General features: G+C 44.1%; 1 protein-coding gene across 4 annotated transcripts in view; it reads right to left on the reverse strand.

Moving 5' to 3' along the window:
• The window catches only part of FYN (FYN proto-oncogene, Src family tyrosine kinase), a 137,994-nt gene extending 117,931 nt beyond the window's left edge, over window positions 1-20,063 (reverse strand). Inside the window, exon 1 of one of the 4 annotated variants that reach the window (XM_064412947.1) lies at window positions 19,653-20,063. The gene's annotated coding sequence lies outside the window, so the exon portion shown is untranslated. The remainder of the gene's footprint in view (window positions 1-19,652) is intronic. The other 3 variants (XM_064412946.1, XM_064412945.1, XM_064412944.1) reach the window with 3 other exon arrangements.
• Window positions 20,064-21,961: the final 1,898 nt, after the last annotated feature.

Genomic DNA, 21,961 nt, shown 5'->3' on the forward strand with positions numbered 1-21,961 from the left:
CATCCTTTAATGTCTTCTGTTCATCCCATAATCTCATTCATCAGCACAAGTGCATTTCACAATATCCTATCATCCCACTGCCACAGTGGAGAGATTTATATAGATCCTTGAAGTTTCTTGCTGAGAGTCAGAAAAGGACAGCTTGATGAGTTTGTCCTTTGACATGCAAGGAGCCCAAACAACTTTCACAAGTTTTTTACCTCTTATTTTTAAACAGATGATGATCTATGTTATAAAGTTAAGAGACATTAACCTGAGAGTATTAACTGTCAAATGAGACGAGGAAAGTGAGATCATAGGACTGAGTTCTTTGTAGAAATCCACGAAAAGAGGTGTTGATGGTTAATTAAGATTGTGCTGATAAGTGCCAAAAGTCAAGTTCTCCATTTCCCCTACACCTTTCAAGTGTAATTAGGTTTAAAATAAAACAGAGTAACAGTGCTGACAGACACGGGATAGCTTGTTTATGCTCTGACTCTGCTTTGTATTACCTGTAAAGGACAGTAAGATTTCATACAAAGAGCTGCTTCACATTCTTTGACTGAAGAGCTCTTAGCATGGTACAGACTGAAGTCCTAAATATTAGTGTTAAAAAACAAACAAACAAAAAACTCCAACCAAAACCACTCTGGTCACCCCAAACTAGAGCCAGGTAATTAAAAAACCAGAAGTCCCATTTGTAAGCTCTTTCCAGGGTGCCGGGTTTCCTTGTAGGATAAACCATGCCGTGTCTAACCCACCGGGGTGCTCGGAAAGCCAGCCTGGGGCTCAGAGCATTCCCCACACTCACGGGTACAACCCCTCGCACCCACAGGAAGGGAGAGGTGAGGAGCCTGGAACGCCTACTCTCCCAACAGCACCAAATTTCCATTCCGCACTGTGTCTCGCTGGTTTCTCACTCACACAAAGGCTGGTTTGTCATCTTTGCCACAAGCACTGCAGGCAACAGCAAATTAGTGTGGTTCACATGTGCTGACTTGCAACACCAGCTCTCAGTGAGACCTCTCTGGTTATTGAGTGTGCTGCTTCATCCCTGAACAACAGAAAGCCTCACGCCTCAGCTTTCGCTCGCCCGCATCTCACTGCAGATTTGTGGAAAAAGACCAGTTACACACGTTGGCATGACAAAACTATCAAGGCTATGTATGCAGCTATGCACCAAACCCCAGACTCCCCAGAGCTGTTACTGGTTGTGCTGCTTGCATTTGCCTGCCCTCCCCCAGCTTGCCCAAGACTTTACTGTGATGAAGCTCTTAATTACATGGTCACATGGAAAGCTTCCCATAAGAGCAGAGTCTCCCATTCAGCCCCTAAAATGACTGGGGCTTATTCAATGTGCATGTTTAATACTTTTTTCCCCTTTTGACATTCACTGTCATTTTACAGAATGATCTTCTCAGCTTGCTCCAGAAACACAACCAACTCACTTATGGGTCCCTGCACATGAGTTCTCCCTCACAAAGCATGCATTTTTTATAGCATCCTAAGACACCAGGAGTATTATTGGTACTTGATGACAAAGACAAGATAAACTCCAAAGTTCTTTTTGTAGGTGCCCAGTTTGAGAGAACCAAGGCCTGATTATTCAGTACATCCACAGCAATGAGTCCATTGACTTCTTTGCAGTTGCACTAACTTGACACTTCTCCAGCCATCCCAGAGTTTATCAGATTGCTACACAGCAAAATAAGTCACTTCTCTTAACAAAGTATGCTTAAGTGGAGCCTCTTTCTACTTTTCTTCTTTCCTCCTTCTGGATGCCCAGCAGGTTCTTGCCTTTCCCTTCCTCAAAACTTCCCTACCACTTTCATGCGGCACCTCCCAGCTCCTGCAACAGGTGAAGCTGTGATTCAGCAGGAGACAATCTTTCCTGCTACTGCCTTGGTCTGCTCCACGGGGCACTAAAGTAAACATGGATCTTCTCAGCTGAAAAGCCCAGGATCATGTCAGGCAACTAAAATCTGAACTGTAACACACAAACACTGATACTGCAGGCACTTAAGAATCCTTGACATCAGGAAAAAAAAATCAAGGAAATGTTCATTGAAATAAGACTATTTTAAGATTGTTAAAAGCGAATGTTTCCCATCCCCTGAGAAGTTCTCATGATCTGAGTGTGATTAATCAGCAGGCTGATGCACAGTTTCTCCTTCTTAAGCTCAGGGAGAAATGGGAAACTTCATGCTGTTTGTACTGCTGGGTTAACCACAATTAAGGGGGATGACAAGGGGTACACACCATTTAGCAACAGATTTCATGGTTGTTGCTACCTGCAGAAGGAAGAGCCTAAGCCCTCAAATCTTCAGTTCAATTACCTCCAGATTAGAAAAAGCATACTCTGTAATCCATGACTTCTTGCTCAACTCGCTTTAAAGTCTTTTTTCTGCTGGAAAATACATTCAGAGACACTAGAGGAATTGGTCAGGATTATTAAAAAGGAGAGAGAATGGGAAAGGAACACATGAGCAGCCTTGAAGGATGAAGAAGGCTTTTACAAAGCGACAGTGCATTTTACTTGCACAAGAAATGCAGGCAGGAACATACAAGCTTCCAGGACCTGTTCCCTTTTGGTCCACTGTTTCTCTGAGTACACTGAAGGTAACAGAGATGCTTTGTGCAAATACTGATGACATCTAGATATTAAGAACTCTCCAATAACCAAAATGTGGAGAGAGCAGTTGGGGATGCTCTTCCTTTGAACTCTCTGGAAATCGGCAGTGACCTGTGTTCACTGTATCCTAACTTGTGCCATTAGGACTGGAATGATTTAAGACCCCTGCATATCCTAAATTTCTACCATGCACAGTTTTGTGTCACTCTCAGAAGCTGTTCTCAGAAAAGCAAGATTCACAAAACCTCAGCTGGCATCTGCCCGCCCTTATTTCAACATGCCTGTGTGCTTTGTGGTTTAAGATCCAGCCTGAGTCAGTGCTGATGTAAATACATACATGTTGTGTCAGTTCTGGATACAGACACTGCAAAAAGCCATGAGAGATACTTGGCAGAGATTATGGGTGGGCACTCCTCCCACTTAGCACCATTACTGAACATTGCTGATGTACACGCTCTAACAGCAGCTGGAAGGCTCTGGGCAGTCATTTGCAACTAAGCTGGAAACTCAAGGCTATTCTTCTGTACTTAAGAAAACTTATTTCCCTTAGAGAAGCAGCAGGTTATTAGCATAGAAGTACTGGCAATACCTCAGGAGCCACACATCTCCAAACACTCCACTCTCCTCTATGGGCACCATAGAAAGTCCCTTTCAAAAGACAACAGAGCTATTGCAACTGCAAATTTCTAACTCTCTGCAGTAGGTGGAAATGATCTGTTCTGGACATCTATTAGCAGACTTCTCAAATGTATAATACAGAGAAGATCATGAAAACAAACTACTATGTGCATTACATTTTTATTCTAGACACATTTGCATAACAATTTAGGGGAAGATCACTGGGAAGAAAAGAAGGCATTCTGCTGGATGTGAGTAGCCTGTTAAACCTCCTGGAGGTCCAGGGTGTCATTGACTCCAGGGTAAGAATCCACACTAAGTGTCTGCAGCTCAGCCAGCCCACAATTGTAGGATGCCTTTGCACTACCCTGCCAGCCAGGTACTCTGCTGGCAGCAGTGTGGACAGATGGACAGACACCTACACCTCCCTTTACCCTTTTCACCAGGAGCAAGGCCAACACCCCAGCCAAAGCAAGCTGCCTAGGTGTGAGCAGCCTGCAGGAGGGTAAACCCAACACAAACCATGTAATCCACAGCAATAAGTGTCCAACTCAGTAGCATCCAGCAGAAGGACAAGCCCCAGACCAGTAACACATAAAAAGCCAAAACAAACCTGAACCAAGCAAAAAACACCCCAAAATCCTGTCCAATCTTGGATAAATCTATTAGAGCTCACACATGTGCAGATAAATCCTTTTCACTGTATCAGTTTAATAAAAGATAATATCAGTTTAAGCCAATGTGGCACAATTTGTCCAGTTCTACTCAATGAGAACTAATGCAGGATGCTTACTCACAGAAAGAGTGGTTAACAAAATTGACAAACCATTCAATGCTGAACAGGAAGTCTCAAGAAACACCAAGTTTCTCAGCACCCAATATTGCAGCAATATATTCCTTCCTCTCCCCTCCCTTCTTCTTTTTTCTTTTTCTCTAGAGGACAAATTTATCTCAATTCCAGTAAAAGCACAAGACATAAAGAAAAAAAGCAGCACGTTGGCTGGTACCTTTGTTGCTGTTGAAAATGCAGAACAAATATGAAATGTCAGAGCATGATACTCCCAGAGGAAAGGGCTGGCCCTAGCCAAAGCTTCTAGACTAAAGCACAGAACACAGAAACCTCAGCCTGCAAACAGAATGATAAGTTTTGTCTGCTCCCCCTTCTGCTCAATTCACCCCTAAAATTTTCTTATACCAAGTAGTTTCCACAGCTGTCACTAAAATCAAACCAGCAAAACCCTAAAGAGATCAAGCAGACAGTTCCTGAACTTCTGGAAAATGAAAGGGATACAAATGAAACATCTTTCTTGGAACATTAAAAATCTCATCTCCTAGGAAGAAGAGACTGAAAATTACACATTCCGGGTACTACCCATGTGAATTTAAATATAGTAAGGCATTATTTCTGGTTACACATCAGTCAACCATTTTTTCCAACAAACTTGAGGAGGAACATTACTGAGACGCAGATGCAGCCAAGTAATGTCACTAAAATGCCATGACTGGCTGGTAGAGCAAGTCTGGGAGATTGCTGGGTATGCCTAGAAGGCAAACTGGCTATCAGGTTTTCAAGTCCTCAACTGAGCATTGTAAGTTCAAGTGGCTCGGGTTACTTTTGTTCTAAAAAAGCCTGGTAAATAAATCTACTGATAAAGATTCTACATTGAAACAAATGAAAAAAAAACCAAAAAAACCAACAAAACTTTACTTCAGGTATGGAGCAGCTTCAGTTTGAACTTCCTAGAAACAAGGGTCACTGAATTTAAATATCAAGTTGTAATCCCTGGGCCAACAAAGCTCTATTTGTTACTAATGCATCCTCCTTTTCTCCCCTTTACTTCCTAGTTAGTTGTGTCATGGAGCCTCCCCTTTCACCTTCCCTTTTGCTCCATGTCTCCTGCCACCCTGAAAAGGTGAGAGAAGAGCTATGGCTAGTGAAGCAGAGCACTTGGTTTGGCAGCATCCAGGTGTTTGACATCCACAAGCACCGAGTTTGAGTCCCTTCAGGAGGGTTAAAAGCAGTGTCTCCTCTACACACCTGCCTCTTCTGAAAAACATGGGTCATGAATATCATTCACAATCATCTTCAAATTTATGCTGAGATACCAAAAGACTCCAAGTTTGAGGGACAAGTGAACAAACTGCTTAAGGCTTATGCCTACAAGAAATAAAATATACAAAAATCTATGCTTTTAACATTTATTTCTTTTGTATATTAAAAACCTCACTGTACTACTTAATACTTTTCAAATTTTGCAATACACGGACAGCTGTACTGTGTGGTCCCTCACACTACAGGGACAGGAGACCAAAGGTACGGTTTCAGAAAGCCATAATAGTGGCATGAATCTTCAAATATTCATTATGTAAACCCAAATAATTTCTTATACTTCCTACTAGTCTTAGTTTGCTTGATAAATATTTCTGTTAAACAATGCAAATTTGTACACAGGCAAAAATTAAAATAAAAAAAGTATTATAAACTGAAGCAAAGGAACCCAGACCACAGGTGCCAACAAGGAACTTAAAATTTATTTGAGGAATTCTGGCAACTCATCACAAATAGCTCTCACAGGAATACCAAAATTAGGTTAGCAGTTTCTTGTGAACATCAGGTAAAGAAAAAAATGCCCTGAAAACTCAACAAAACTACTGCCAAGAAGGTTTATGCTGCTTTTCTTCTGAGTTCAGCCATTGCTAATTAATATAAATCATCATCCCCTCTCTCCCTTTGAGTCAAAAAGAGATAAGATATCTTCAATATGTTCTCCCACTCCCCCAGAAACCAAAACCCAAAGGAAAAAGTGTTCAAAACCAGTTAGCTATATATACAGGCCATGGCAGCTACTACACCTCTAGTCCAAGCATGTGGCATGCACTCAGATTTAAGCATATCAGTAGTCTGCAAAATTATGATTGAGAGATAAAGTTATTTGAGATCTTCCCAATCCTTTTGTTTTAATACAGTGCATGCCTTACTTAGCCTCTTTAGCATGTGGTAATTGCTCTTTTAAGTTCCTAAAATGCAATTCTTACAAAAGGACATTGGAAATTCCTACACTAAAGAACCAGAGGGAATAAGAAGTCACCTTAAAACAGCAGTCAGTACCTGATGGGCTCTGGGTGAAACCCCAAGGCACCGCTTTTCAAGCAGTAAGCCACCACACGCTTGTCAGAAAATAAAGTCACAAGAAGAGGAGGAAAAAAAACCCTGACTCACATCTATGACATGAAAGGACCATTTCTGACATTTTTGATCCATGCACATACTGCACACAGGCTGGCAGCATGCTTGAACATCCAAGGTCAGTTATCTGGGAGGGCATCTGTATCTCCAGGAAGGTTGGAGATTTGGCTGGGGTGGGAGAGGACATGGGGACTCAGGTGGACAGCACTGATAATGTTTTAACTATTGCAAAACAGGGAAGAGAAAATAGTGTCAGATGCTTCATGCTGAGCAATGCTCCAGCTCTTACCACTCCTTTTATAGAGGACTTCCCTAGTTTAATTAAAAAAAAAAAAGAGATTAAAAACAATATAGAAAGAAGTCAGTGTATTGCTTAGAAACATTTGCCAGCATTAACATAAGAAAATTAAGAATATTTTTAGGATCAACCTCTACTACACCCGTTTATGCATCAGCAATTTCAAAACAGCATAGAGCAGCCACAAATCAACTCTAACAACTAGTCTTCCAGACAGAGCAATCAAAGTAGATATATATTAAAAATACCTGAGTCACACTGGTGGAGCCGACCTCCAATACAATTTGAATGTGGTAGATCTAATTAGAAGGTGTTGACAAGTACACACACATTTATTCCATAAGGAAAATATAGTCACCTTTGAGATCTTGAGCAGCAGCAGCTACCACACTACCTTGGACCTCGGTGGCCAAATGAATATGTAATATCTCTAGCTTTAAACTCCTACCCCTTCTTTCTCTCCTCCAAAACCACTCAAGTATTTAAATATTTAAGATTAGTAGCACTGGCTTCCGGTCTTGCCACCACCGAAATTTTACTCAGGGCCACGATGCAGAAAACTAAAGGTGCTGGCATTGTCTGGAGTAGGTACTCATCTCCTGCACTCTGTGCTGTTTGTTGCCTCATGTCCCAAAGTTTCTACCAAGATAATACACACAACACTCTTCGGAAAAGAAGTTTTTGACTTCTCCATCTTGTTGACAATAACTTAAGTTTAATCTTTCATAGCCCATTTAAAAAATATTAAATGTGAGTTGAAACACATCCCCCTCATCTTCCCATTGGAACTATTTTACTCAAGCTGCAACCAAATACCAGAAAGCTTGCAAACTCTTCACACAACTTAAATCAAAACTGGAACAAAAATTTGGAATGCTTTTAACTCTCACTCTCTCCCCCACGAGAGCTTAAATACTGGACTAAGTGACCCTAGCTTCTGATTAAATGAAAGCAAATAAATAAGAGCATGCACCCTTCTGAGCTGGTGAACCTCACCTGAGGAGCCATGAACAGCAAGAGCTGTTCACCAGCACCACCAATAGTACCTGGAGAGGGAGTGTCCCCAAGGGGTCAGGGGGTATGTGTGTGCCCATTATTTACTGTGAGCAGGCAAAACTCCCCATTTGTCCACACAAACCAGTGATCAGATTGGTAGTAAGCCTCCACTTTGAAATATCTCTTGCACAAAGTCCTTCTGCTCTGTAACAATGCCTCTGTAGCCTGAATGAGCTGCGTAACCCAAAGGTTGTTTCAAAACCAGGAGGGGCTTCTTGCTCACTCTGAGCTGCAAACAACTCATCCTACAGTGATAACTGTACTGAGTGAAAAAAATAAAACTAATTTTCTGGGGCTGGGCAAGAAAGTAATCTATCTTTTTATTTTTTAATCACCGTGAATATAAGCAGTTCTGCAACATTATGATCAGAGCATGGTGAACCCTCTCATCTCCCAACACAAATGAGGTGTTTATCCCATTAGCTCAGGGATCAACAGCTCATTTGTGTTGGGAGATGAGAGGATTCACAGGCAAGGCAAGGAAGGTGAGCAGTGGAGAAGACCAAGGTAAGCAAACATGAAGACAGGATTGCTGTAAGCAGGGTTATGGGAACAGACCAGATGAAGGTGGGACCACTAAAAGAGCTTCTGTCAGCTATAGCCAGTGCCACAGAGCTAGAACAAACACCCAGAGAGAAATCAGAGGAGGAAGACAGTGGTAGCAACAGCCAGAGGAGGAAGGGAGACGTTGAACAACTTCTCTGGTAGGAATAAATCCTAAAGGTTAAATTAAAAAAAAAAAAAAAAAAAAAAAGGCAGCCTGACATTTCCTCTCCCTTGGCGACCTTCCCCTGCTCAAACCTCTCTACCACTTCCTTTTTCACCGATGGGCTGTTAAGGCTTCCTTTTTCTCTGATGGAATAGATACCCAGGAGGTCCTGCAGGCACACCAAGCTGGCACACCAGCCATCTCCCTGACCACCAGTCAGTCAGTCAGTCAGGCAGCACACAGCACACACTCAACACCTCAGACACTGCCACAGCTACCTGTGAGCCAGAATTTCCTAAACTAAACATTAATATATTACACATTAAAGCAGGTACATGCAGGTATAAAACCCACACCTTCAGCTGATCTCCCACACTGGACCTCTGAGCTAAATGATGTGAGCCACACACTTTTAGAAGCAGCAACAACTGCAGGATAAGTCCCACGTGCACAGGTTTGCTGATGGCTGGGGGTTTCTCTTGCACTCCAGTTGTTCGGAGCTTTTTCAGGCAAATATTAATTTCAGTACTTAAACCACTAATCATGAAATTTTCATTTTGTGTGTGTTTGGAAAAAAATAATCAAATAGTGTAGGAAGATTAGACCTTAAAAAACACAAACTACAAAATCACATGTAGTACGTCAGACACTTATAACAGCCCACTCACAATGACAGAGCCTCAGAAATCTAGTGGGGAAGAAAACACCTCCTGGGTATAAAATTTTAAGCACAAGTTTTTGCCCCACAGCTCCCGTGAGGCTCACCTGGGTGGCACAACTCTTATTTCAACCCTCATATTTGCCACCAAACATTAACTTTAAAGCAGGTAACATAGCTAATAGCCAAAGTACTGCCAGGAAGACAAACAGAATGCACAATACATCTCTGCATATGCTGTTCGCTGTGCATTTTCTTCACTGATTTAACCAAAATGTGATACAATCTTGCTGCTTCAGCTTATATTGCAGTATGAAGTATGACGGACTGGTGCAAAAAATTCACTAGAGGGAAACTGAAAACCTTTGCAGTTTTCTGTACACAAACACTGGATTGGTCATCTCCTTCATGAACCCTAAGCAGAGGACCACCACTAGTCCAGCTCTTTTTGAGGTGACAGAGCCTAGAGAGTTTCCACCAACTCCTGCTTGAGGGAAATGAAGATAACTGGCAGCAACTGAAGATCTGGCATCAAATAAGCAATTTAATTAGCTGACAGGTGGAGCGAAGTAATTATTCCTCTCTCTGCAGCATTTGTGAGACCACATCTGGAGTACTCGGTCTGCGTTGGGAGTCCTGGGAAAACAAAGACTGACGTACTGGAGTGAGTCCAGTGGATGTCCACAAAGCTGCTGCAGCACTTGACATGTGAAGGCGAGATTGAGAGCTGGGTCTGTTCAGTCTGTCCTGGGAGATACTCAAAACCTGCCTGGATGAGGCCCCAGCTTTGAAGTTACCCCTATTCTGTTCAGGGAGATTATTTCCTGCAAACCTACAGCTTACCTCAGAGATGTTAGAAGAACTATTAAAAAGTAGTTTAATGAAAAAGCTAATATGAAAGTACTTCTAGAACGAAATCTGTTATCTCTAGAGAGACCAGTTACAGAAAATAAATTTTTACAATATGATTGGGTAAAAAGCCATAGGTGATCATTCCTTTAAACATTAGGCCTTTCTTCCCATTGTCTCCCACCCCCTTCTTAAAGTATGATGTGAAAGAATTCAAAGCTACACACTTGCCACAATTTAAAAATGTTTAGCAAGTTCCCATACCAACAATCATGAAGTAAATCTACATGACATGGTTTGACTGCCATTTTCAAGATATTTTCTCAGAAATTACACCTCACAGTGGTAACTGCTGATTATGGAAGAAATTCTTATCGCAATTTGGGGTACCTACATTATCAGCAAATAGATTTTATTCCCTTTGCAGAGTTGCTTACACTTGCATTTTCTTAATATTTCTGTGATATTTCTCTTTTGAAAGACAGTGTTAACAACAACATTAAAAAATCCACAGATATGTATTAAAACTTCAACATTAAACTTGAATCACAAGCTCTCTGCACTAGTTTACATTGGTAAGACCTCACTCATCAAGAATTACTCTCCAGCTCTTACAGTGATACAATTTGAATGCATCCTTCTTTAAATAAGGTAGATTGAAAATAAACATTGCATACTATCACAGCACTATTGCATATTACCATAGCACTGTGTCACCTCAAAGTTTGTGGGTATGATGAAGCTCCTATGGAACATATTAATATAATATAATAATAATCCTTGTTTTTCATGGGGCAGATAATGTAAAAAAAACCAAAACAAAACAAGGCAATAACAATAATACTAAAAAATAATAAGTTTAGTAACAACTTAAAAAAAAACAAGTTTGAGCAGTCTGATGCTATGAAAATGAACATTCATCTAGTTAACCCACTCTCTCTGGTCATTGCTCTCTTGTCTCTCCTTTTTTTGAGTCCAGAAGTGAAGCACAGCCCCTGCGACACAACACAGATACACTCACAGCAGCCACGAACACGTCACGGTGGTCCTGGAAGCAGTGCAGGCACGTGAGCACAGTGCTCCTCTGGGCTGTGGGGCTCTCCTGAATCTCACATGTGAGCTCCTCTGCCCACCTTGGCATTACTGCCGTGCAGGCACTTGTGTATCTTGGGTCCCACATTTGCTCTGCCCAAAGAAATACAACCAAAGCAATGCAGATTGTTCTCAGCACAGTCCTGCTGTGCCACACCAGCTCTAGGGGATGACAGACATCTTTTGCAAGACACAAACTGACGTGACAAATCATGGAGGAGTTGACCACAAAAGCAAGATTAAGCTGACTCGTTTAACACCTACATCTATACACTCAGCTTCATAAAGCAGAACTGCCTACTAATTCTTCTGCAGGGGGAGGAAAAAAAATCCCCCAACCCCAAACAATGTAACCTCATGATTTTGAACTAAGATTTGCTGAAAATGTAAGGAAGGGCAGAGACAAGGTTACGTCACCCTTAAAGAAGTCACTGAATCATACTGATGGTCAGTGATTAAAAAAAAATTATATAAATGTAAGAATTTTTTAAACTTTTTACAGGGCCAACAGCAAATTTCTGTGAATGTTGAGTCATCAAGCAATGCTCTCCCCACCCTGCCTGCCATGACTGAGGAGGAGGAAAAGGGACACAGTCTTCCCTGCACACTTTTATCTGCAGCCCTATTTGTTCCTTTTTGGCAGCCCCACTTGAACATTAGGACAAGGAGTTCTGCAGTTTTTAGACATGCCAGTAATGCTGCCCTAAGCAAGAAAGACAGTCAATGCTTGTCTTCTACCTCCCCCCCGTGCACAAAAGGTCACTTCCGACCTTCAAATCCAGGGGATGTTTCTTCCACAAGGTCACAACATTTAGCAGCTCTCTTCTCAGTCAAATTTTTTGGGCTCACTACTTTTCCTGCAACAGAGAAACTCCTAGAGAGGTGTTCAAAGGAAATTGAAGCCAATGCTATATGAAGCCAATGCTATACTGAGAGTTAAATCTGGCTCTTCAGCTTGTCAGCTCCTGCACACTGATCTTATCCCAGTTGTAGGCTGATTGGCTTACAAAGTTTTTCAACAGTGAATACAGCTAATACAATGGGTTTCATTAAACACTTTTTTCTCCATTTAAAGATGGTTTGCCTCGGCCTTTCTGAATAAAATAGAAGAGATATTAAAAAAAGAAAAAAAAATCCAATAGCTAGTTCTCTTCACAAGTCCAAAGTGTGAGGTCTTATGAATATAAAAATCACCGACCACTCAAAGATACCTGGAAAATCTAATATTTGGAAAGAAAGGCCTGCACATTTAGCTAAAGACTGTAAATTAAAATTTACAGAACAGGTATTACTGTGTTATTCAAAAGATTAGTTTTAAGTAGTTTTATTCCTTCTTGAAGAGAAAGAAACCAGCAAAACATTTTCAATTAATTTGGAAATGGGACTGAGAGTGTTTCTTGATGAAATCACCAATCTAAATGCTGTACAGAGTGATAACATCCAAAAATTTCATAATCTGTTGGCTATCTCACAGATGAACCCCAGAAGGAAATTTAGGAGCTTTCAGTTACTTCCCAGAGAAGAAGTAGGCAACAGAATTGGCATTTTTGCTGGTCTTTAGACAAAAATGTTGCTGGATATGGGCTCCTTCTCTGTAATTCAAAATTTATTGGCATACAAGGGACAGCAAATAAGACGTCCTGTTCACAGGAAGTCCTAAAACATGCAAGAGGTCATTAACTTCACCATAACAAACTCCCTCCACCATTAACCTCATCACCAAAAAAAAAACCTGAGCATTTACAATTTAAGACAAGAAACAGTCTAATTGCCTACTCAGGCAACAGAGGTTTTCATACCAAGTCTTCGAGACGCTCTTTTTTTCTTGGAGAAAACCATATCATAACTGCCTAGTGAGGGGTGCCCATAAAGAAAAAACAGTCCCAAGAAAAAACAAATAGCCTTTCTTTTAAGGGTGTGAGAGTTTGTTTTGCTCACACCTGCTCTCCCCCTCTGTCCCTGGGGTGAAAGCAGCTGGCTGGAGGACACAATCGTCACCGCCTTCCAAAGAGGGCTATGAGCTGGACTTCTCTGCTAAGCCCTAAGGAATGAGCAGGTATGGGATGAAGCCATGTGCCCAGCACTTTCATCACCCACTGTGGTGGCTTCTGGCTTGGAGAACTTCTGAACTAACCAACAACAGTTCTTCTCAATCATTCTAGGCAAAAGCATCAACTTCAACTATAAGCCCCAGAGCAACTCTGGTTTAAAGGTCAGGTACAAAGGGGGGGAAAAACCCAACATGCATGTTAAAAAAATAGTAAAAATAAAAACCCCAACCCGACACAATTATCTGTACATTGTTATCAGCAGCCAAGATAGGAAATACATGATATTCCAAAGTCATGACAGGAAAACTTTCAGTGCTGTCTTTTTTGTAAGTGGTACAGCTGCAAGTCAAAGATCAATGTTACGCAAAGTGCTCTTTCACACACAGGTTGTTCAAAAACAAGGGAGGTTGAAAGGTCTTTATTAATACAATAAAAAAGACTTCAAATGAATGTTAAAGTTTATTTGCTAAAAACCAGCAAAACAAAAAGACCCAACCCCACCCCCAACAAGTAAAATAATTGAAATTGTAAAGAAAAAGGGTGCTAGGAATCACCAGACAGGTCATCAGGGAACTCTCATGGAATGGTGAAGTTTTTCTTAAAAAAAATCACAAACCTGAATGGGTATTTAATCTTCATTTTCACAGCGTGTTTAACTTCTCTGTATAGCTTCATATAGCAAATTTAGACCTGCCCTGATTGAGATTATCTGGCAAAAATATTTTGAACTTGGACTATACCAAAAAGGATCGAGAACTATTTTGGTCAAATCTGTTAACAGAGGAAAACTGGAGCCAAGAGGAAAAGGACAATTTTAAACAGAGAAGATATTTCACGCAAGCCAAGCCAATCATTTGAGGTTTCCTCCTTACTCCTCCCAAAATCACTAAAACAAGAGTTATTTTCATGTTAAAGTGGTGCCAAACACTTCTTTTCTGTTAAAGCAAATGTCCTCAATCACACACACACAAGGGCAGCTTCCTCTGCCTGCTTCAGCCAGCTCTTCCCTTGGTCTGTTCAGTGTCCCTCCACCCTGCTACTCCTCCCCTTCTTCATACATTGTCCTGGTGCCATTACCATCACTTTCAGCTTCAAAACACTTTCCAAATTCACCACTGCGAGGAACAACACTTTGGTGAATAAAACTGTACTTTCCAAGCATTTATGGAGGCTTCAGTACTGATGGCGCATTTTGTCTGAAATGTAAGGTCTCAATTTTAGATTATATTCATCCTTACACAGCCAAAGCTTTAGATGTTGATCTGTCTTTTAGAGCTCCCAGAGCCACTGCAAAGGAGCTTGGAGGATGTGCAGATGATCTTCCAGAGGCCGTGCAAAGAGCTGTGAAGCAAAGTGAGCTGTGTGAGGCAGTCTTTTTGTTTGGGGCTGGTTGGTGATAGTGCCTTTGTTTTGGGGAGAGCAGACTAGCTGCTCTCACAGCACAGGATTCAATACTGTTAAAAATGTCTCTGGCTCCTCTGAGGAGCTCTGACTGGGATCCTTTGTACTTTAAAGCACTGAACACATCACTCACAGCCGCTTCTCAACATCCCTCCTTTCTGGCTGTAGCCACAGGGAACCTAAAGCAGGATAGAACAAAGAATTTTCCTAGGCCAGAAAAGGCCTCCAGTCATTGTTGCCTCCTAAAAACTCCAACAAAATAGAGTAAAACAAATAAGCACAGAAGGGTCACCTTCCTCATTCTCATCAAAACATTCTCACATGGCAGCTGCCTTGTAAAGTTCATCACATTAAAATACATCTCAGTACAATGAACATCAATGAACTTGCTCTAAAAATGTAGGTTTCTGCCTTAAGCAAGAAGGACTTATTATTACTCACAGATACTTTAGAAAATTATAGTGTGGGAGGGGCAACTTTCAGAGGTGCAAGACTTTTCTGAATCAGGAGAAGCTGGGCAGGAAAATGTGGGGTAACCTCTCCCTATAGCACCTTGTCATAACTAACATCATCCATTGAAACTGGGATGTCTCTGATACAAAAAAGGAGCTGCATTTTAGGAAGGCCAAGTTTAAAATTAATCTGCTGTCCTCTTCCCTCTTGGAAAAAAAGATTTAACCCAGACCGTCTAATTCAAATCAGTTGATACTGCCAGGCTATCTTTTTTGATAGCTTTTTCAGATTAAAAACATTCATTCAAATTCATGGTATACAAGGAATAGAGCTGGTCAGGAAAAATCCCACAGTCATTTTCTGCAGGATGATTTAGTTCTATCGACATCTTAAAGCTCTGCAAAACTGCTGCTGATTTTATACTCCAGTAAAAAGTCAAGGTGTCAAAGGTTCTATTTTGCTCCAAACAGGTGGCAGTATTTTGAGTTGAAATCCTTGCTTTCACAGCAAGTTACCATTTAAAACAGTCAGAAGCAAGATGAGGCATCATGTTTTGACTGACTTGAAATAATATGATTTTTCACCTCCCCCAGTAAAAGCAGTGATACCGTTCAATTTTGTTTCCGTTCCAAGTGAACTAAAGTTCCAAAAAAACTCTACAAAATGTGATTGTTTTCCCGCAGCCAGTGGTAAGGACAGCAACAGGGTACAGCAACTCCTGTAAGGCCAGGCCTGTTTCCAGTTTCAGGGCTCAAGGACAACTCCCAGAGACAGGTTTGACTTGACCAAGGCCACAGCAGGAGGCAGCTGACCTGCCCGAAACCAGAGCACTGCCTGAGCCAGCAGGTGAGGCTGCCCTGGAGCACAGCGCTAACGGGGCTCGGCGCTCGCTCCCTCCGGAGAGCCACACACGCCCCAAATGCACCGAAACAGCCTCAGCCTTTCCTGTTTCATCTGCACCTGTCATTTCTCTGTCTGGAAGTCAGGCACTAAGGGCGAAACCCAGGATGCAAATGTTAGAAATCCCAATTCTTCTACACCTGCATGTTTATCGTCTACTAAAATGCAAAGCTGGTTGGGGTTTTTTCTCTGTTTTGTTTGTTTGTTTGGGTTTTTGGTGTGTTCTTTTTTTATTTTTTTTTAATATAAATTATTACTACCTCACCAAAAGAAGGTTAGGGATTTTAACCTCTAATAGCTAACCTTAAGCCACCGCGGTACCAAGTGAGACACCCAGCAGGCAGGCAGATGCAGCCCTGAAGTTTCACCACCTTCTGAGGCACTTTCCACTGGGTCTCCCTGGCAGCATTTCCCTGGCCCTGGGAAGGCAGCTCTGAAGTGCACAGTGTGTTCAGCACGGCACAGCAAGCAGCCACATCCCCAGCTCAGGAGAGCCACATCAACAGGGATCACAGCTCAGGGTGCTCCTCACCGAGCCACGCAAACCCTTTTGTGGGTTTCGCCTCAAGTAAATGGCTGACTTGCACAATACAGCTCCGAAGGCCTTTTGTCACCAAAGGAATCCTTAATTGCTGGATTTCAATGAGACTGCTCGGGTGAACTAGATTCGTCGGTTCAAGTCCTGTTTTTGGAGTAATGGGTCAAAGCGACTTGTGAAGGCACTTCTGTGGGAGCTGCAGGGGTGGGAGAGGGCCAGGAGTTACTGGTTTTCTCCCTCTGAAAGGAAGGTCACTTTGACAATACACACTGCCAGCAGCAGACTTGCCCATAAAGCAAATTACAAAGCACTGTCCATGACACAAACAAACACCATTATTATACATTCAAAGTAGTGCCCAAACTGAATTAAGCAGAACTTTACAGAACAAGTTTGAATCAAATATTAATGTGCACCCCAGAGAGAAGGACGAAGAGAAAGCACATGCCTCCAACTCTTTTTCTCCCTGAAGTAAAAGCACAGTAATGCAGCAAGACAGAAAAGTGAAGGTGCTGGTTGAATAAAAGTAATTGGGCATAAGATGGCAAACAGCTCTATACTTTCCTTATCACAATTAAACATATGATACTGTAGATGTCCCATATTACAGTGTGAAATCATCACAAATGTGCTGGGCAGTTTTCACTCACCTCAGCCACAATTTTATTGCACTATAAACCAGTGCTGATGACACCATGTCCGGATTAGTATAGTCAGCTAAGCCACAGAGGCCCTCACCATATCAGACTCTACTCATGATTTCAGATGACACCATTGAGCAATTTCACATAAAGGTATTGTGGAATCTATTGTAGTCTGTCAAAAATAAACAGTTCCTCAGCAATGTTTTTCTTACTCATATGAATTAGAAATTTATCATTGGGTCCTGACTTTTAAAGTCACTTGTTAAAATTATTAATAATCAACTTCCTTATACCACCTTGTTAATTTCTGGCTTACACTGACTGCCATGCCCATACGCCAAAGTCATTTGCCCCTCACTGAAGACATGTATTTACTCAACACCAAAGTAATTTCCAGAAAAGGCTGTTTAGAGTTTTATACTTAAATGGTATTCTATGCCACTATGTCTCTCACCAGCAGGCAACACAGAATTTCTCAAACAACATGCCTGAAGCATAAACCACAAAACACCACAGCCAGTGGCCTACCATCAGACAACTTCATATTGAAAATTGTTTCTTTTGCCAAAGACAAGCCACGCAGATGAGGCAGTAATTTGCTGGAAGTGGAGAGGAAGGAGGCTTACAGGCACCCTCTAAGAAGCATCTGAACATTTCAGCAAATCTGCAGCCCACTATCAACAAAATACAAATTTCTAAATTTGGCAATCTTTCTCTTTTTCATCAAGATGATAACTTTACAGGGTAAAAAGGGCTCAAGAAAGAATCCAATGTCATTTTCACGAGAGATACCATTCTTAAAATTGTTCTTATGCTGCGAAAAGACACTGACCTACTGACATCCATCAAGTGCTACCAGTTTTCTGAGCACGCACATCGAGGTGCTGAAAACTCCTGAATCACTGGGGCAAAAGTAACAACCTTTCCACTTTAGTGATACTAAATAAAGTGCAACTGTAAAAATGAACTGTAGCCCCTCCAGTTTCCCACTGGGTCAAGCAGTGCCTACAATGGATGTAACAGAGAAGTTGGAGATGTTGCCTTCCCTCCCTTCCCACTCTGGTATTTTTCTTCTGCACTCCTTTGTTCACTTAACAGGACTTTGTTTAAAGCGTGTTTTTACTCCTTCACTGCATGACCAACCCACACAGTCAGAAGACAGGCTTATAAAAACCACAGATCTCCAGCAGGGAGCTCAACGGTGGGTGTAATATTGGACACAGCTCTCCATTCATCACGCACATTCTCTGGATTTCAAGTTGACAGTGTCCCTTTAGCTTACTGTTCCTCCTCATGGGAGACCAGACCAGTCAACCCTAATGAAAACACTTCCTCCACCAGCATATAAACAAACAGATCTTCACCTGCAACTGTTCTCAGCTTCCAGAACGCTGGTTAAAAAGACATCAAGACAAAAAGAAAAAAAAAAAAAAAAAAAGAAAGAAAGAAAAAAAAAAGGGTGTGGGAAGGAGATCCTAAAAAGTGTTACAGCTGCAGGGATGGTGGAAGGAAGGATGTGGGAGTTAAGGAGGTTGTATACAAGGAGGAAAATGACAAGGTCTCAAAGGCGTTCCCAGTTTTGTGCGTTTCACGGGCATTTCAAAAGCCCGGTCCGCCCTGGTCAGTCGTTATTTAGCCTTTTAAGAATCAGAGCATATCAGAGTGACGGATGAGCAACTGCAGAGGGTTGCTTTCCACTCAGCCCAAACCTTCTCCACCAGCACTTACTCAGCCCTGCCCTCCCCGTCACTGCTGAACGGACCAAGGTATCACGGGCTTGTTTCCACAAAGTGACCCCCTTCCCCGGCCAGCCCTCTCCCAGAGCTCAGGCACACGCAGAACCCACACAGAGCAGAAATCAGGCGAGATCCCGAGGAAGCAGAGGCCAAACTGAGCATTATTAAGGAGGTCGGGCGACACGTACACTGTGGCTCTGCAGACGCAGCAAAACGCTGGCACCCATGGTGTGGCGTTTGGTATCTCTCCCTAATCTCAAATGTAGCTGAAAAGGAACTGGCACCAGATCAGCGGCCTCGTCTGGGAAGGAACAGAGAGGCTCTAGGGGAGACACAAGAAACAAGCCTCTTTTCACATCCTACCACCCTTGGGCATTTTGTGCGTCCCTTCTTTCTTCCCTGAAAGAGGCCTTTGTCACAGACGCGCAAATCCTATACGATTTATTTCAGAGGGAGAGAAGGTCTTTTTATTTATTTCCCCCCCTCCCCTTTTTCGCAGTTCAGCGACAACAAATACGTCCCTGTGCTGCGCCCCCTCCCCTCTCCCCGGCCGCCGTCCGCGGGGGCGGGGGACACCGGCACGGGCGACCCCGGGCAGGCAGGGGCGCTCACGGGCGCTGCCCCCGGCCCTGCCCGCGCTGCGGCCGCGGCTCCCGGCGGGGCAGGCGGCCGCGGGGTCCGCGAGTGCGGGCGTGGGGAACCCGCGGCCGCCTCCCCTCGCCGGGAGCCCCCGCAGCCCGGCAGCGCTCGGGCGCACAAAGGAAGCAGACCCGCCGCAGCATCCATCCATCCATCCGTGCATGCATCCCCCCGCCCCCGCTCCCCCGGGCGGGCTCCGGCCCCTCCGTTACCTGAGGCTCGGCTCGGCTCGGCTCGGCTCGGCTCAGCGCAGCGCGGGGCCGGGGCGGCGCCGCCGCACTCGCATCCTCCTCGCTCCGCTCCTCCGCCGGCTGCCCCCGCCCGCCCGCCCGCAGCGAGGGGCGCCGCTCCGGGCGCCGCTGCCTCTCCCGGGGCAGACGCGCTGCGCCGAGCCGCGGCCGGGCGCGGAGGCGGCCACTCCGTGCGGCGGCACAGCCGCAGCCTGGGCAGGAATGAGCTCGCACGGGCTGTCCGCGCTGCCGCCGCCGCCGCCTCGGCTCCGCTCGGCTCCGCTCCGCCCGGGCGAGCGCGGCTCGGGCGCTCCCTCCCACCGGGCTCCTGACAGATGGCGCAACCGCAGCGCCGCCGCCGCCCGGCCCCGCTCGCCCGCCCGGAGCCGGCAGCCCCCCCGCCCGCCTCGCCCCTCCGCGGGGGCGGCCCCTGACTGACAGCGGCGACGGCCAATGGCGGGGCGCGGCCCGCAGCAGCCGCCACTCTGATTGGCGGGCGGAGGGGGAGGCGGGGCGCGCGGCCGCGGGCGGGCAGCGCCCACCGACGCCCCCGGGCAGCGGCCGCGGCTCCGAGCGCCCGGCGCGGCCGCGACGGGGGCGTGAAGGGGGCCGGGGGCGAAGAGGAGGGAGAGGGAAGGAGAGGAGGGCTTGTCGCTCCGTGTCGGGGTTCGCCACCGGCAGCTGCCAGCGCCGGAGCGGCTCGCGATGCTCCGCGCGCCGCTGGGGCGCCTCGGGTGCAGGAGGAGGGAGGAGTGAGCTGAACATCTCAACATCCCCGATGAATGGGAGAACAATCTTAAGCAGATTATGCGTCTTTGTGCAAGGCGACGGCTTGTTTTACTGTTATGGGGTTTTTTTTAATCCGTAATTCTTGAAATTGGCAATAGTGGGTGATACGGCAACGGCGGTAATGAAAGACGCGGAGGTTTTCCAGAGTTATGGTTTTATTCCATTTTCCACATTTAATCGCGGAATATTCAGCCAGGCGTTTTGGGAGGGGCGTCAGCCCCACGAAGTTGATCTTTGCAGGGGTGTACGCGCTGTCCCCACGGCACGGCTGGGGCTTCGTTCTTGCACTGCAGCCAGAGATGTGCGGGCAGCCCCGTCCGCCAGTCACGGGGCACCCTGCTCCACAGGCAGGTGACTGGAAAAGTTCTCCGTACACTTTGTTCCCTTCAGGTTCTCGGCAACGCCATAAATGCTCCCAGCGTTTCTCAGGGTGTTGCATCCACCTCCAACGCCCACTGGAAGCACCGCATGCTCCAGCTTCAGGTCCTCTCCCCAGCGCCGCCCCGTCTGCGACCTTGAGTGCTCCCATACCGACAGATTGGCACATCTCACTGTCACTTGTCTCCTAGGCTTGGAAAGCTCTTTTGCCTTAGGACTGAAGAAATTGCAGCTTAGGCTTCAACATGAACAGGAGAGACATACAAAATACAAAAGCAGAGGGAGAGAAACTTAATTAAGTATGTTGAAATAGCAAAGAAAACTGTAACACAAGTTTTCAATAAATGAGGTTTACATTTCTCTCCCACTTCTCCCTGGATTTCATTTTGGTATGCTGGTATTTAACGAGAGAATTATGTCATTTTGGCAATTTGATTTCCTGATGAAATTAAAGTTTTACAAGTTCAAATATAAATTTGTTTCTTATCAAGATGTCTGCAGCTGAGAGTTCAGAACAAGAGGTTTTCCCCTCTCTGTCTGGGTGACTGTGTAGGTTGTGTGTAGGTGACTCTTGATCATTACATTTCAGGACCGAACCGAGTTTGTTCCACAAGTTCACATAAAGAATTTGGAGAAGATGGGGAATTCCGAAATAAAATGTCACTTGTATCACTTCTCATTTTAAACCTCACTGTAGATGTGCAAAGAAACAAGTTTTTCAGGCTCCTAGGTAGCTCATTTTTAGTTTCCATCCTAATCCTTCTATGCAGAGTGGTTTTTTAATAATTTATTTTACCATGTAAAATGTATAATCAACGCAGGAGTAGAAATTTGTAGAACAACTGAAATGTATAGAACAACTTCCAGCTTGGAGACTATCAAAGGACTGCAAATGGTGTCTTAATACTTCAGGCTCCTCAGCAGAAAGCCAGTATGTGGCTCTAGGGAAAGGGGCATTTTGCATGCCTTGTTTGCCTTTTTTAAGAGTTTGTACATAATCCTACCTCCCCACGAGACAATAGATGTTTCTTAGGGACCTTAAGCACCTTGGAAATTAGTCAGACGGCCACATATTCTTTCTGGAAAAGCTACAGGACAGAAATGCACTTAATTTTATAATCAAA

The sequence above is a fragment of the Passer domesticus genome, chromosome 3, assembly GCF_036417665.1.
Source record: "Passer domesticus isolate bPasDom1 chromosome 3, bPasDom1.hap1, whole genome shotgun sequence".
Lineage (NCBI taxonomy): Eukaryota > Metazoa > Chordata > Aves > Passeriformes > Passeridae > Passer > Passer domesticus.